The sequence below is a fragment of the Chiloscyllium plagiosum genome, unplaced genomic scaffold (assembly GCF_037043375.1).
Source record: "Chiloscyllium plagiosum isolate Xiang-an unplaced genomic scaffold, Cpla_swu_hap1 HiC_scaffold_35, whole genome shotgun sequence".
NCBI lineage: Eukaryota > Metazoa > Chordata > Chondrichthyes > Orectolobiformes > Hemiscylliidae > Chiloscyllium > Chiloscyllium plagiosum.
The window spans coordinates 58,286,973-58,300,274 of NW_028270173.1; the positions used below are offsets into that span (position 1 = coordinate 58,286,973).

Sequence of the window (13,302 nt, forward strand, 5' to 3'; positions counted from 1 at the left end):
CCCTTTCAATAGCCTCTTCCAAACCCGCATCCACCACCTTCTAGAAGGACAAGGGCAGCAGATGAATGGGAATACTGCTACCTGCATATTCCCTTCCAAGAGAAACACCATCTTAATATAGATATATATTGCTGTTCCTTCACTGTCATTACATCTAAATTCTGAACTCACTCTCCAACAACATTGAAAGTCTACCTGTAGCACATGGTCTTCAGCTGTTCAAGAAGCACTTCACCATCATTTTCTGATGTACAATTAGGGATGGGCGATAATAAGTGTTGGCCCAGCCAGTGACATCCACATGAATAAAAAAAATACTAACAAGGCTTATTACACATCACTTAAAACTTGATATTCACCTGTCAATGTGTGGCATGTTACACAAGTTCAGTAGGGTCCATTTTCTCCGTGACTCCCTTGTTAGGTGCATGCTCCCCAACAACCCCCTCCTCACACCTGGCATCCTCCCCTGCTGCCACATCTGTGTCCACACCTCCCCCCTCACCTCTGTCCAAGGCTCCAAAGGATTCATTTCAAATCTGGCAGTGATTTACCTGCATATCCTTATTTACTGTATCCGTTGCTCTAAACGTGGTCTCCTCTACATCTGAGATACTGAGTGCAAACTTGCAGAATGATTCAGGGAACACCTCTGGTAGTACACACCTACCAACCACACCATCCGGTGGGCATTTATTTCAAATCCCCTTACCATTCCCCCGATGACATGTCCACTCTGGGCCTCCTCACAAGGCCACCCACAAACTGGAGGAAGAAAACCTCATCTTCCACCTCGCAACCTTCGACCATACAGCCTCAACACTGAATTCACCAGCTTCCAAATATCCCCAATCCCCAATCCCATTCCAGATTAAACCCTCCAACTCAGACCGCCCCCCTAACCTGACCTAACCTAACCTGTCCGTCTTGCTTCCCACTTATCCGCTCCACCCTTCTCACTGACCTATCACCTTCACCCCTTACCTGCATCCACCTATTACCATCCCACCTACCTTTACACCACCCCTATTTGTTTCTCAGCTATCTTCATCCTCACCACACCTGATGAAGGGTCCTCCTCCTCCTCCTCCTCCTCAGATGCTAACTGACCTGCTGTGCTTTTTTCAGCGCCACACTTTATTGACACAAGTCCACTGAGATATGGTCTGACTTTCCTATATATCCTGCAACTTCTGGGTTGCTTGAACCTGATTCTCAACATTCTTTGACATTTTAGTTTCGTCAACACAATTTAAACATCTATATATATATAAAACACTTGGAGCTTTAGAACTTCATCTTTAATGTCACAGTCTATTTTAACTGCAAAAATCCACCTTTCTGAAACTCTCTCTTCTCCCCCCTCTCCCTTTCCTCCTCCTGAGAGCAGCTTCCTGACCGAGACTATTACCATTAGCCTTATAATGGATTCTAATGCTTATACCTATACTGTAGGCTCTGATTTCCTATTACTCATACCTATGAACAAGAGCCCAGAGTACCAATGGTTAAGATCCAATATTCACCCGCACATACATTGTACTTTCTTGTGTTCTGACTTGTATACAAATCAACTGACAAACATAATCAGGAATTGAACCCACTTGTAAACCACAGATTGCCTTTACTGGATTCATAAAATCACAACTGGAGAAAAATTAACACAAAGGTAGAGAATAAGACATTAGGAGGGGTTCACCAAAAATATGGTTGAAATGCTGGGATTTAAGAAGGGTCCTAAAGGAGAGAGAGAAAAAAAGATATTTGGATGTGTTTAAAGTGGTAATTGTAAAGTATGGAGTCTTGTTGGCATGACTGTCAATGCCTTCATGAGGGAATGGGGGGAAAGGGAGGTACTAAAGGCCAAAACTGGAACACTGCAAGGGAAAAATCACTAGAGCTAACAAAGGTAGAAGATGTGACTGGATAGGAGAACATTGGAATGGTGTAGTCTTATCTAGAAGCAACAACATGCATGAGGATTTCAACAGCAGATAGACTAATTTGGGCTTTTGAAAATGGGGAATGTTACAGAGGGGGATGTTAATGTCTTTCTGATGAGGGTATGGGGTACAATAAGAAGGTTGTAGATTTTTCTTAAAAACCTGTTCAGACAGATTATGACACCTCTAGAACAGGTATGTCTTGAACCTAGAGCTTCTGACCTAAAGGTAAGGACACAACAAATAACCTCAGCTGGAGGTTGTAGAAAATAACACTGACCAGTTGTTGAAAATGAGAGTGAAGTGATTAATCATACGGAATTTAAGGAATGTAGGAACTGGAATCATCCTTTGAGCCTGTTACATCATTCATGAGATCATGGTTGATCTGTATCGAAACTGTTATCAACATGCAGAGTCCAGAATAAGAGGCAGAGCATTAAAATTAGAATGAGGCTGTTCAGAGTTGATGTCAGCAAACACTTAAAAAAAAAATGGGAGTGGAAATCTGGAACTCTCTCAGCACAAAAATATGTTGAAGCTAGAGATCAGTTGAACATTTCAAAGGGAGATTGATAAGTTAGAGTCATAGAGATGTACAGCATGAAAACAGACCTATTGGTCCAACGCGTCCATGCTGACCAGATATTCTAAATAAATAAATAAATTTGCTAGCATTTGGCCCATATCCCTCTAAACCCTTCCTATATCCACTCAGATGCCTTTTAAATGTTGTAATTGTACTTGGCTGTATCCCTTCTTCGAGCAGTTCATTCCACATATACACCACCCTCTATGTGAAAAAACTGCCCCTCAAGTCCCTTTTAAACCTATCCCTTCTCATCTTAAACCTATGCTGTTTAGAATTGGACTCCCCTACCACAGGAAAAAGACCTTGACTATTTCCCTGATGAATGCCCCTCGTGATTTAATAAACCTATATAAGGTCACCCCTAAGCCTCCTGTGCTCCAGGGAAAAAAGTCTCAGGCTCTGTTTATAACTGAAACTCTCAGTCTTAATAACATCATTATAAATCTTTACTGCACTCTTTCCAGTTTAATAACATCCTTCATTTTTAAGGTGAGAGGAGAGAGAGATTTAAAAAAGATATGAGGGACAAATGTTTTACAGTGGGTGGTTTGCATGTGGAATTAACTTGCTGAGGAAGTGGTGAATGTGGGCATAGTAACAATGTTTAAAAGACACTTCAATACAGGAATAGGAGGTTTGGAGGGATATGGGCTAGGAGCAGGCAGGTAGGGCTAGTTTAGTTTGGGATTATGTTCAGCATGGGCGGGTTGGACCGAAGGGTCTGTTTCCATGCAGTATGACTCTGACTCCTATAGTTGGGCAACCAGAATTATACACTGTACTCCAAATGTGTCCTTTCCAATGTCTTGTGCATATCATGACATTCTAACTCCTGTACTCAGTACTCTAACAGATGAAGGCATGTGTGCCAAACTGATGCAAGATTTCCTCTGAATCCCACACGTCCTGACTTGGAACTACAATGCTCTTCCCTCACTGTTATCTAGTCAGAATTCTTGAACTCCCTTCTGAACAGCAGTGTTGTACCCATCCATGTGGACTATACTGATTGAAAACAGAAGCTCACCCACCACCTTCCCAAGAGCAGTTAGAGATGGAGAACAAATGCAGGCCTAGTCAGCACCTCATCAAAAAAAAATTTAAAAACATTACTTTAGGTGAGTCACATTTATCCGGATTTTCTTATTTAAAGAGTATATTGAGCCAGAAGATTTTTATGGCTACAGAAACATTGTGGTGAATGGAGGGCTGAAGAATAGAGTTGAGAATTAGAAATTGCTGTTCAATTCACCTGGAGGAGAGGTTCCTCTAGGAATGGAAGTTGATTGATTCATGACCCACATGATCACTGGATCTCTGTAACCGGTGGTGTGTTTGTATAATGGAATCTAGCTCCATCTTTTGTCACTGAAGTTTGGTGTCATTTCTAACTATTGGAATTGGGAGTCAGACTAAAGCAAGAGTATTTTAAATAAACCTCTGTCAGTAGAATTCTGAGAAAGTTTCCCCTGATGTGTGTTTGTGTGTATGTGTATTAGTAAAGTGAACCAGCTCCCAGAAGTGGATATTGGGTAGAATCGGACCCTGCTTTAACTGGTAATGTGAATTATAGACAGATCCTCTACAGGTGATGAATGTTTGACTAATGTCATGGGGAATGTTAGAAAGGCTTGCTATCCTGGGTATGAAGAGGGAATGGGGTGAGTCTCTACAAACCTAAGTTCCCTTAGCACATCATAGTACAATGTAATAATGGTGTGATATGTTCACTTTTTTGCTCCTCCAAGATTAATTTCATGATCTGGGAATTAGCTTGATTTATTTTTAAGAATTTTTTTTGGTTGATTCAAAGTTTGGTGAAAACTGAATATTGTGTTGCTTGTCTGATCAATCTCCTCTATAGATTTGTAACACACAATAAATTTGTATTTTAGCTGAACTGAAACTATCTGTTCTGTTATTATGGTGTACTTCACTTCACTGAAAAACTCAGGATCCTACAGTAACACCTCCTCCCACCCTGCCCCCTGTAAAAACGCCATCCCATATTCCTAATTCCTTCGTCTCCGCCGTATCTGCTCCCAGGAGGACCAGTTCCAATACCATACAACCCAGATGGCCTCTTTCTTCAAAGACCGCAATTTCCCCCCAGACGTGATCGACGATGCTCTCCACCGCATCTCCTCCACTTCCCGCTCCTCCGCCCTTGAGCCCCGCCCCTCCAATCGCCACCAGGACAGAACCCCCCTGGTCCTCACCTACCACCCCACCAACCTCCATATACAGCGTATCATCCGTCGTCATTTCCGCCACCTCGAAACTGACCCCATAACCAGGGATATATTTCCCTCCCCTCCCCTATCAGCGTTCCGAAAAGACTCCCTCCCTCTGTGACTCCCTCGACAGGTCCACACCCCCCACCAACCCAACCTCCACTCCCAGCACCTTCCCCTGCAACCGCAAGAAATGCAAAACTTGCGCTCACACCTTCCCCCTTACTTCCCTCCAAGGTCCCAAGGGATCCTTCCATATCCACCACAAATTCACCTGCACCTCCACACACATCATTTACTGAATCCGCTGCACCCGATGTGGCCTCCTCTATATTGGGGAGACAGGCCGCCTACTTGCGGAACGTTTCAGAGAACACCTCTGGGACACCCGGACCAACCAACCCAACCACCCCGTGGCTCAACACTTCAACTCCCCCTCCCACTCCACCAAGGACATGCAGGTCCTTGGACTCCTCCATCGCCAGACCATAGCAACACGACGGTTGGAGGAAGAGCGCCTCATCTTCCGCCTAGGAACCCTCCAACCACAAGGGATGAACTCAGATTTCTCCAGTTTCCTCATTTCCCCTCCCCCCACCTTGTCTCAGTCAAATCCCTCGAACTCAGCACCGCCTTCCTAACCTGCAATCTTCTTCCTAACCTCTCCGCCCCCACCCCCACCCCCACTCCCACTCCGGCCTATCACCCTCACCGTGACCTCCTTCCACCTATCGTATTTCCAACACTCCTCCCCCAAGTCCCTCCTCCCTATCTTTTATCTTAGCCTGCTGGACACACTTTCCTCATTCATGAAGAAGGGCTCATCCCCGAAACGTCGATTCTCCTGCTCCTTGGATGCTGCCTGACCTGCTGTGCTTTTCCAGCAACACATTTTCAGCATCCTACAGAAACAGTCTTGTACATAATATATTGGTTAAGGTTACTGAGGGCTGGGATACTTTCCACACCAATGGCTGTATAATTTTATTTTTCTTTATAACTTTTATGTATAATTTATTAATTCTAGTTCACAGCAAATATAATGTTTCCTCAGGAAAGAAAGACTTGTATTTATATATCACTTTTCAAAAGCTAAGGGCATCCAAAAAAAATTTTGCAGCCAACGAAGTGTAGTTTGAAGTGTAATCTTTGTTATGATGTAGTAAACATGGCAGCCAATTACGTACAGCAAGCTGCCACACACACAGCAATGATAATGAACACTTATTCTTACTGACACCGATTGCAAGATCCATATTCACAAAGTCACCTGATTGTACCTTCCAAACGCACAGCCACTTATAATTAGAAGGACAAGGACAGCAGATACATTAGGACAACACTATCTGCAAACTGCCTTCCAGCCACTCACCATCCTAACTTGAAAATGTGTTGCTGTTCCTTCACTGTATCGGGTTCAAAATCCTGGAATTCCCTCCCTAAAACAGCATCATGGATCAATTCACATTAAATGGACTACAGCAGTTTAAGAACACAACTCACCATCATCTTCTCAGGCAGTTAAGGATGGACAACAAATGGTGCCCATCGCAGCAATGCCCACATCCCCTCGATGTATTAAAAAAATGTTAGCCCTAAATTGTTGCGCCATTGTCCTGTGGCCGCCCTATGACCAGTGGAAACAGTCTCTCAGTTTCCACCTTATCAAGCCCCTTAAGAATCCTGCCTGTTTCAATGAGATTGTCTTTCATTCTTCTAAACCCCAGTGAATACAGGTCCAATTTATTCAGCCTTTTATCACAGGTAACCCCATCATCCCAGTGACCAGTTTAGTAAATGTGGTATGATGCTGCGTGCAGTGCTGAATTTCATAACCATGCATGGTGTCTGACTTTTCCATTCATGAATTAAGGGTCATTGTTACTCATCTAAGAATCACAGAATGTTTATGGCACAGAAGAAGATTGTTCGACCCAATGTGACTGCATTGACTCTTTAAACAAGTATCATTACCAAGTGCCAATCTTCTGCTATTTCCCATAACCTTGCATGCTATTTCTAACTAAATAATCATCTAATACCCTCTCACTGGAACTGATTATCTTGTCACAATCGAATACTATTCAGACGACAAGGAATGATAGTAGTCAACAACTCCCAAACATTCTACAGTCTTTTTGGGAGTTGTTGACCACTATCATTCCTTGTCGTCTGAATAGTATTCAATTGTGACAAGATAATCAGTTCAAGTGAGAGTAAAGCTTCATCATCGTCATTCTGGGAAGACGTGTCATGAGCAGCTCTTATCTTGCTAGCTTGATGTTCAGAACAGGCATTGCTTTTGTTTGGCATGTACAGCATTCCTCTTATCTTCCTCAGACTAGATGTGATTCCTTAATGGTTTGTGTAGGATGTGTTTCAACATTACTTTTCTCATCTCTTTAGGGATAATGACCCTGCTCCCTTTGTACAAGATGACATCTTAGGCAATCACTCCATCTCTGTTTGTCCAATTTTCTGTTTCAGCAAACTGTGTCCCTTTGATCGTTTCAGGTCATCCTTTCAACCCAACTCCTGTAATATTTGAAGAGTTGCACCTCATTTTGTAGTTTGCTTGATCTGAGCAAGTCTGTTAGATACAATGCCTCTGCTGGACTGATGACTTCCAGAGCACATTGTGCTGTTGCTTCTCATTGAATCTGAAATATTTTACACTCAGTATTAGCTTCAACTTCCTTCAGAGAGTGCTTCCCTTCCTAGCTCTGCAAGAAGTAATATCTTTTTATAAAAGTTTGGAGTAAATAGAAACAATTTGAGAAAGATGCTTAGAATTGGCTTGTGATCAGACTTTATATCACTTCCTCTCTGCCAAACGGCTACTAATTAAAAAGTTCACAAGTGGAGACAATAACCAGACTATTTTTTTCAATGATAGAATTTTAAGAGTGTAGAAGGATGTTCTTTGGCCCTGCATCATTCAGTTTGTGTAAATCCTCTGTATACAAACACAACAGGCTGTCCTCACTGCATGGGGGTTACTCCAAGTTCTGTTTCACTGACATTACACTGCATCACTAGTTGTTTGATGGGAGTGAAAGCTGCTTCTTGTTTTATGTCTCTGTCCCACTGAACATCCTGTAGTGAGATTGTGTACAGATTCACACTCTGAGGACAAACTGGCTACAGCTTGACCAGGCATGCTCATGTGAGTCTACTGACACTTCAAGAGGTCAAACAATTTTGTGAAAGCTTTATTACAGAACTTAGAGACAAGATTTCTCTGCATTGATGGACCAGCAGAAACTCTCACGGTGCAAAAGCCTCACGCCTGAATGGGTGACTAATTGAGTGCATCATCAGGTGCTTTAGTGGATGAAAGACTTGTCACACTGAATGGTTTCTCACCTGTGTGAATCCTGTCATGTGCCAGGAGGGTCAAAGATGTTGGAAAAGCTGAATTGCAAAGCTCACCCTTGAAGGATTCTTCCTCTGTGAGTTATCTTAATGGACCAAGAGATTCAATGACCTCAATTACAATTTTTGCAATTTTTATACCAGAATGGTTTCTCCCCTGTGGGAGCACAAAGATGTGACGACATCAAGAATGTTTCTTTACACACCTCTCATGTGAACCATTTCCCCACTGTGTAAACATGTTGATATCTGCAGGGGTGTGATGAGATTGAATATAATTTTTCACACATCTCAAACATGAATGACTACTCTCCTGTGTGAAATCTTTGGTGTGTGTAGAGATTTGATAAGTGCAAGAATGAGTTGACACACAAGTCACAAATAAATGGTTTCTCCCCTCTATGAATGCATTGATGTTTGCAGGGTAGTTGGATCTGAGAATAATTTGTCATACATTTCACATGTAAATGACCCATCTGAATGCTTTGGTACCTGCAGAGACTCAATAAACCTGAGAAGGAGTTGCCACATGCTTTGTTTATGAATGGTTTCTCCCCGTTTGAAGAACAACTTGTGACATACCTCGTACACAAATGGTTTCTCCCCTGTGTGAATGTATTGGTGTTTACGAATGTTAGATAACTCTGAGAACGACTTGTGACATACCTCAACTGGCTTCTCCCATGTTACTGACCTGTATGAATTTCCTGGTGTCTCACGAGATGGGACTGATGGTTGAATGTTTTCTGACAAGCCTCACACCTGAATGGTTTGTCCCTTGTGAATCATCTGGTGTGTCAGGAGCCTCTTAGATGTTATAAAAGCTTTATCACATAGCTCACATTTGAATGCTTTCTCTTCTGCAGATGGCTATCCTTATGTTAGCAATTACAGAGGAACCTCAATTATCTGAAGAACCCAGGGAGGAGGGGGGAGTATTTTGTTTGGTTAATCAAATGCCAGATAATCAATGCCAGATAACACTCATCGGGACCTTGCTATCTTTTTCAGATGATCCAAAGTTCGGTTAATCGAATGCAAGATAATCGAGGTTCCTCTGTATACAAAATGTGTATCTTGCGTGTTAGGGGATTTTATGGGTCTGTGAGGCCCTCCTCAGACATGTCACACCTGAGCCATCAGTCAAAGGTTCACGAAGCTCAATGAATGATTGAAGCTCTCACCACACTTGGAGCCACTCACACATCTTCCCAGTCTAACCCTCACCAATCACCCAAAGCTGAACCTTCAGAAAGATTAGATCTGATGGAAGACTCCACACTACTGACCAGTTTCAAATCTGATGATACATTAAAGCTCCCCTGACTGACTGACTGATTTCCAGGTGATGGTTTTACTTTCCAATTTTCTCTGTGTTGAGCATTGTTGGAATGGGATTGAATATCTTTCCATAGTTGTTGAATCATTTAATTATTGTCATAGTATTTAATATAAAATACAGTGAAAAGTGTGTACCATCACTGTGCATATAGGTACCATTCTCATTAACTTAAAAAATAAACCGTTCCTTCTTTAATGCAACAGTCCTGCTCCAGGCTTCGCCAGCCCAAGCCCTGCCACTGCCAGAGTTCCACTCTGGCTTCACCAGCCCACACCATGCCTTCATCAGAGTCCCACTCCAGGCTACACCAGCCCAGGCCATGCAGAAGTGAGAGTCCCACTCCAGGTTCAAATGCCAGCTGACTCTGTAGCTATACTGCCTCTGAAGATGTTGCCACTGCTCCGGAACCCATCAAAGCAGCCTTCCTACCGAACAGCTCTCTTTATATAGTAAGTTGGAGAGAAAACTAAATAAACTGAGAAAAGAAGAAGGGGAGAAAAGAGAAAAAAGAGAAAGCTGAAGAAGACGACAAGCTCAAGCATAGGAGCTCAGATGCTGCCTACTCTGCTGTGCCATATTACTGCAGTTGTTCCTTGGTTCATGATCAGGATGTATCTTTGTTGTCTATCCTCTCTGTACTCTGCAGTGTCATATGGTGTAATCCTTCTATAATACATGAAAAGGAAACATGATTTCTTCCAGCTCCCTCTACTCCTTTGCTGAATGGGCTGACTCCACAGTTAGAGACTGTTCCAATGAGTGCAGTTTGCTATTCCCCTATGTGAGGAAACAGATGAAAGTCCTTTCTTTTTCCTCATTTAACTGTCTCTCTCTCTCTCTCTCTCTCTCTGTTTCCTGCAAGGAGACTGGAGAGTGAGCAGATGTTTACAATGTAACTACTTTCTACAATCTTAAATATTGCCCTTCAGGGAAGAGGTAAATCAGAAAGATATGGACAATCTGACGTTGTGTCAGAATAAGAGAAAGGTGATCTCAGGCCAGTGAAATCTGTGAAGTCTCTCTTACCAAGTTTTGAGGACAAGTCCTCAAGTGAGGAGAGCTGCTCCACAGACTAATTAAGTAACAGTGATACTCACTGAATCGTATCAATCTGAAAACATCCTAGACACCTCCATCACCACTGGGTATGTCCCATCCACTGGCTGGTGGCAAAGTCCTCAGTATTGACTCTATCAAGTCTCATCATTTCAATCAAACACGTTCAAGGAAAACTATCACTTCCCTCCAACTGATGAATGAATCCTTCACCATGTTCATCATTACAAGGGAAGTAGACTAAGGACAGATCCCAAAACTAGGTGTCTACGAGGTGCAGTGAGCAATCAGCAGCTGCAGGATTGTATTTCGCCACAATCTCACAGCCTGGAACAGCCCTCATTCCATGATTATCATCAAACCAGTATAGCTCAGGAACAGCATTGGGGATATTTTAGAATCCAGGTTTGAACTGACTGAATGTACTACAGAGGGCTACATGCAGGTAAACACAGGTAATAAACAGAGCTAAATAGCACCAAATTATACAGGTCAGAGCAAGGGCTCTGTTACCTTTGGATATCTTGTGGAGAATGTGGACAATTAGTCAAATAACACTTCCATTCACAACCGTGTTGGAGCCCAGCACATGAGAGTGAGACACAATATTGGAGTGGCATTAGTTAAAAATGTTGTTGAGTGGATCAAATGTGGCCTCCTCTTGAGGGAGTATGCCCATTCATTCTACTCCAGACGCAAGTCAGGAATGTGTTATAAATTCAAACATTTAAAGGTTTTCATGTCTTATACCACCTTTGCAATTTAAGGTGAAAACAGAGCATCCAAGAAAAATAGAACTGCGGATGCTGGGAATCAGAAACAAAACTAGAAATTGCTGGAAAAACCCAGCAAATCTGGAACCGTCTATGGAGGGAATGAGTTAACATTTTGGATCCATTCACCCTTCTTCAGAACTCTTTCTCTTCTGAAGAAGGGTCACTGGTCCTGAAATGCTAACTCTGCTTTCTCTCCACAGATGCCAGACCTGCTGAGTTTTTCCAGCAATTTCTGTTTTCTATGCTGCAAAGATTGTTTGAGAGGAGTTTTGCAAGTCTGTGAGTTTGTTTGACATGGAGGCAGGATGGAACTTGCTGAGCAAGATGCAAAATTCTCCCAACTGAAAGCAGAGACAACAGCAGCTGGGCTGACTGATTTTATACATTCAGATTTGGACAGATGAGATTTAGGCAGAAAGAAAAATTATGTCTGACAGAGAGACCAAGAATTGCAGCCAGTATAGTGACCTTTCTGTGGGCTGCCAGGCAGAATATGGGAGCAAACATGGTCTCTGGCTGTAGATTCACATCCTGTGACAATTTAAAGACTCCTGAAAATTCATCCTGGCATGCCTGGGGAAGGAATTGCTGGAAAGAACCTCTGTTTTGGCAGTCAATTCAGAACTGCTCTGGAAACTCAGAAAAACAGCAATTGTCAGTCACACAATATTAACTTCAGGAAAATAAGGAGAAGTGAACTTGTTTAAAGCTGAGTTGTATTGCACAGATTCCTGTTAAAACTGATTATACAGATAAAGGGATGCAAAGTATAACTGTGGCATGGGGTATTTCAATAATGTTCAAAAATAAAGATGGATGCTCTAGTTTCTAAGATTCAGTGCAATATTCCTGCTCATTTTTGTTCATTTACATAGACCTCCAATGTCTATGTGCACTATCAATTCTGGAATCAGACTTTATGCTGTTAACGGTGTTGTCTTAGAGCAGCTGCATGCATATGCAAGCATGCAACTCAGAGAGAAGATTGGTTCGGTGATTTAAATGCCAACTCAGTGTTGTTTCATCAATGTTGCTTTAAATGGGTATTGAAGTACGGTAATGCCTTATATTTGAAATCTTATCGTGAAATTGTTTAATGTTACTGGGAATTCAATCATTTAAAAGTTGTCAGTCTGTATAGAGATTGTAAGAGTACTTCAATGAACATCATTAATGTTAAACAAAAAACTGGTCTATATCACATTGCTGTTTGTAAGACCTGACTGTGCAGACATTTTCTACATTACAATAATGCTTTGGAACACCTGTTGATTATCAAGGTTCTATACATATGCAAGCTTTTCTTTTGCTTTGGAGGAGCTAGCAGAGGTTGGTAGGAGGACTTGGGATTTGAAAATAGAGGAACTCCCAAAACACACAGAACTCAAAAATAGGAAATCAATAATATATCCTCAGACATTTGCACCCCTGACTGCCCACAGGATAGTCAGATTGCCTGAAGATTGGTGTGGATATTATGGGATACAATTTGTATAAAAGCTGCTCCTTCACTCACCATCTCCTCACTTGGTTTTCAGTCCCTATAGGAAGTGAACCAGCTCTGGAAGAGGAAGAGGAGACAATGGGCAGAGTGGGTGGGCTCTCTGATTGACGTCTCTCACAGTCAATCCAAATATTTCTGGAGCAACATGAGTTTTCTGAAGTTCAAAATGTTCAATCTCGAATGCAATTACATCCTTTCTATAAGTTGGTAAACAACCTGTACTCCAATTGTGGCCAACTAATATGTGATACAATTGTGACGCTATTGTGACTTTAAGAAATGGATTTTTGTCCTGGACTTTTTTGGAGAGGTTTTAAAACAGACGCGCCAAACTGTCTATTCGAAGCCAATAAAGTAAACAGCTTGTAAGTTAGAATAATGGAAGTAGCATGAATAGTTGGAGTCAGGCTCCCACAGAAACAGGGTTTTTAGTATATTTTTCAACAGTTGTTGGGAGTTTGAAGCTGCCAGACATCTCTG

At 42.1% G+C, this 13,302-nt stretch overlaps 1 pseudogene across 1 annotated transcript in view; it reads right to left on the reverse strand.

Annotated features, from left to right (window-relative positions):
• LOC122541193 (uncharacterized) overlaps positions 1–12,931 on the reverse strand; it is a 200,104-nt pseudogene extending 187,173 nt beyond the window's left edge. The window contains exon 1 of the transcript XR_015752930.1: positions 12,835–12,931. The product of XR_015752930.1 is annotated as an uncharacterized LOC122541193 (transcript). The remainder of the gene's footprint in view (positions 1–12,834) is intronic.
• Between the last annotated feature and the right edge of the window lie 371 nt (positions 12,932–13,302).